Below are 4,676 nucleotides of genomic sequence, written 5' to 3' on the forward strand. Positions count from 1 at the left end.
GGGGTAATAGGGGTTGACAGATAGGGGTAATAGGGGTTGACAGATGTATAAGGACTGGTTGGCTGCAAGCCGTGTCAGTATGACACCATGCTCTCTCTCCTCTTTTTGGCTTTGAAAGATTTGAGCAAGTCATTTGCATTGGCTAGATCAGCCTCAGTTTGCCAGGTATTCTCAATGTCAGAGTAACCTTTCCATTTGACAAGGTACTTGGTTGTTCTCCTGTTCTTTCTCATGTCTAGAATGGCTTCTACTTCCCATTCTTGGCCAGTGTCCAGTTCCACAGGTGGAGATTGTAGATCTAGTGATTGGAGGATAGATGTAGGTGCCTTCTCCAGAAGTGAGATATGGAAGACATTGTGAATTCTCCAAGTAAGGGGAAGTTGTAGCTCAAATGAGGTGTCCTTGATAGACCTGAGAATTTTGAAGGGTCCTAGTTTCTTGTGGTCCAGTTTGAGTGAAGGTCTAGTGGTGCTGATGTTCTTTCTGTTCAAATAGACCATGTCTCCAACAGAAAAAGTGGTGGTGGTGTCCTTGTGATGGTTGTAGTAATGAGCCTGGTTGTCTTGAGCCCTGGTAAGTTGGAGTTTGAGATAGTCTCTGAGAGTTAAAAGAGTGGTTGATTGTAGTTGAGCAGCTGCTGAAGGTGATTCTGGAAACAGGGAGAGATGGAAGGTTGGATGTTGTCCAGAGTTGATGAAGAAAGGAGTCTCCTTGGTAGTTGCTGATACTGAGTTGTTGAAGGCAAACTCAGCCATAGGAAGAAGGCTGACCCAGTTGTCCTGCTTGTAGTTGGTATACATCCTGAGGTACTGTTCCAGTATAGCATTGACCCTCTCTGTCTGGCCATCTGTCTGAGGGTGGAAAGAGGTAGACAGCTTGTGCTTGATGTTGAGGGACTTGGCCATCTCTTGGAAGAATGGTGAGGTGAAGTGAGATCCTCTATCAGAGATGATAGTGTCAGGGAGTCCATGGAGCTTGAAGACATGCTTGAACAGAAGTAGACAGAATGTGTTGGCATCTATTGCTTCTTTGCAAGGAATGAAGTGAGCCATCTTAGAGAATCTGTCCACTACTACTAGAATAGTGTCCAAAGGCTCTAGGGAGAGGATATCCATGCTTGGAGGGAGTTTGACAATGTAGTCCAAAGAGATAGACTGCCAAGGTCTGTCTGGGATAGGAAGAGGTTGGAGTTTGCCATAAGGTAGGTGTCTGGAAGGCTTGTTCTGACAACAAGAAGGACAAGCAGAGATGTAGTCCTGCAGAGTTGTCCTTAAGTTAGGCCAGAAGAAGTTCCTGGTGATAAGTTCAAAGGTTTTGTCAAAACCAAAATGTCCAGACATAGGATGGTCATGGTAGTACTGGAGAAGTGCCTGTTGGATAGACTTGTCTCTAGGGACATGGATCTTGTCCTTGAAGAATAGGAGTCCAGAAAAAGCTGTGTAATGCTTCAAGTTGTCAGGCTTGGTAGCAGTGTCTTCTAGAGACAGTAGGGTGTCCAGAGCTGTCTTGCAAAAAGGATCCTTTGCATAAGCCTTGATGAGGTCTTCTTGCAAGTTGTCTGACAAGGAGAGTTCTGAAGAGAAGTGCTCTGGTTTCAAGGTGGTATTGGTGGCTGCAATGGTCTTGAAAAGATGACTGGGTAGGAGAGGTTGATGCTCTACTTCAGTATTTACCATGTAATCAGCCCTTCTAGAGAGATAGTCTGCCCTAGGATTTTTGGTGCCAGGGACATGCTGAATGGTGAAGTCAAAGCTGGAGAGTTCTTCAGACCATCTGGCTTGCCTCCTGCTAAGCTTCTTGGTGGTATTAAAAGTGACAAGGTTGGCATGATCACAGAGGATAGTGATCTGGTGTCTGGCTCCTTCCAAGTAGCATCTCCAAGTCTTTAGAGTCTCTACTATAGCCAAGAGTTCCTTCTCTGAGATGGGATAGTTGAGCTCTGCTTGGGAGAGAGTCCTAGAGAAGAAGCCAACAGGTTGGAGTCCTTGAGGTCCTGGCTAGAGGAGTATCCCAGAGATGGCTCTGTCAGAGGCATCTGTCTCTAAAGTAATAGGCAACTCAGGATTGAAATGCCTGAGTACTCTGGCAGTTGAAAATTCTTGCTTCAGAGTGTTGAAAGCTTGCTCCTGAGCAGAAGTCCATAGAAAGGGTGCATCCTTTTTCAAGAGAGAAGTAAGCTTGCAAGCCTGGTTAGAGAAGCTAGGAATGAACTTCCTATACCAGTTGCAGAAGCCTAGGAAAGATTGTAGCTCCTTGACTGACTTAGGAGCTGGCCAAGTGAGGACTGAGCTAACTCTGTCTGGAGACATAGAGATGCCCTGGGGAGAGATGACAAAGCCTAGAAAGTCCACAGTGCTGACATGGAAGAGGCATTTCTCTAGTTTGACAAAGAGGTTTGCCTTAGAGAGAGCTTCCAGGACTTGACTGACATGCTGGGTGTGCTCTTGTTGATTGGAAGAGTAGATGAGGATGTCATCCAAGTAGGCAATGACAAAGAGGTCTAGGTAAGGTCTGAGAACATTGTTGATAAGCTCTTGGAAAGAAGCAGGTGCATTGGCCAGTCCAAAAGGCATGACTTGGTATTCAAAGTGGCCAGATCTGGTTCTGAAAGCAGTCTTCCATTCATCTCCAGATTTGATCCTAAGAAGGTTGTAAGCTCCTCTGAGGTCCAGTCTAGTGAAGATCCTGGCAGAAGAAGTTCTGTCCAAGAGTTCTGGGATGAGAGGAAGAGCATATCTGTTCTTGATGGTGATATTGTTGAGACCTCTGTAGTCAACACAGAGCCTAAGAGTGCCATCCTTCTTTTTGACAAAGAGGATTGGTGCACCAGCAGGAGAAGATGAGGGTCTGATGAAACCTTTGGCTAGGTTTTCATCTAGGTACTCCCTCAAGACCTTTAGCTCTAATTCTGATAGGCTATAGATAGATCCAAAAGGTGGCATGCTTCCTTCAACCAAGGGGATGGAGTGGTCATAAGGTTGATGACTAGGAAGTTGGTCTGCCAGAAATTTGCTAAAAAGCTGAGAGAACTTCTGATACTCAGCAGGAAGGATGATATCCTCTGCCTTGCTGGTAGAACTGATCTGGAATGCTGCAGTTGGAAATTTGACTGTATCTGTATCCCAATGGATGATTGGTTTGGATTTTCTCAGCCATGGAAGACCCAAGATGATAGACTGTGAGATGGGTGCCAAAAGGAATTCCAAGGATCCTGCAGAGGAAGAGCCATTTGAAAAAACAGCTGTGGAGAGGGAACTGGTCTTTGTTGTAACAGGACCAGAAGAGATGAGGCTACCATCAACTGTAGTGACCCTAATAGGACTGATGGACTCAGTTGGGATTGAGTGAAGTTGAACAAAGGCTGGAGAAATGAAGTTTCCAGTGGCTCCAGAGTCAACCATAGCATAGGTGGTGATGACCTTGCAGTTCCAAGAGAGTGTGATTGGGAGGACCAAGTGAGGGCACTGAGGAGCAGTGCTGGTAGAAGATAGAGTGATAGGTGGTCCTGGATCAGTGGTGGCCTCAGGTTGGCTTAGGAGAGGCTCTGAGATACCTAAGCCTGGGAGTTTTTTGACTGAGTGTCCTGGGGAGAAGTGGTTGTAGCAGAGAGGTTGCCTTGCCTAGCATGTTGCTGACTTAGCTTGGCACAAGTGTTGAGAGAGTGGCCTTGGTCACCACAGTAGAGGCACAGGTTGTGATCCTTCCTGTATTGCTTCTCTTGCTCAGTGAGCCTAGTCCTTCTGCTATTGGACTGACTAGGAAGAGGATTGGTTGGCTTCTTGACAGTGATGGCATCAATCTCCATTGGCTCACCATAGGAGGAAGAGACAGGGGTCCTGTTGGTGATAGTAGGAAATGGCTTCTTCTCTCTCTGTCTTTCAAACAATCTGTTGTCAATCTGAACAGAAAGCTTGATAAGATCAGTAAGTTCAGATGGTCTGCCTTGAAGTACCAGTTGATCCTTGATGGAGTCCTTAAGACCTCTATAGTAGAGAGCAGAGAGAGCTTCATTGTTCCAGGAGAGGTGGGAGCTGATCTTGATGAACTCTGTGCTGTAGGCAGTTGCTGAAGTGGTTTGCCTGATCTTGCTGATAGCCCTCTCAGCATTGGCTACTTCATCAATCTCTCCAAAGGTAGATTTGAGTTCAGAGATAAAGGCTGAATAAGAGGTGAAAGGTCCTGTGAGAACAGGTTGACCTTCAGCAAGGAGTTCTTGGTACTTGGAGAGTTGAGGTTGGATCCAATCAAAAGCCTTGCCTCTGAGATAGGAAGAGGCAAAAAGAAGCTTCTGAGATCCAGTGGTGAACTCTTCAGGCCTTAGAGTGATGTAGATACTCAGTTGGGTAATAAAGGCCAGGAGCTCAGATCTTTTGCCATTGAAGAGGTCAGGAGACTTGACAGGAGGCCTCTTGTGCTTGATGACAGTAGTGGGAGGTGTAGCAGGAGCAGTAGCTTGTTGCTGAGCAGAGAGCTGGGCTACTTGTTGTTGTAGATTGTGAATGATCTGGTAAAGATCTTGTTGACTGACTTGGGTTGCTTCCATGGTGTTGGAAGGATTGAAAGCTATATGGCCTTACTGGGTATAAGGGCTTTTGCTGAGTGGCCTTACTAGGTGTAAGGGCTTTTTGTTGAATAGTAGACAAGCTGGAACCTGATGCTTGCAAAGTGTGAGAGGG

The sequence above is a fragment of the Macroventuria anomochaeta genome (assembly GCF_010093625.1).
Source record: "Macroventuria anomochaeta strain CBS 525.71 unplaced genomic scaffold BU25scaffold_22, whole genome shotgun sequence".
NCBI lineage: Eukaryota > Fungi > Ascomycota > Dothideomycetes > Pleosporales > Didymellaceae > Macroventuria > Macroventuria anomochaeta.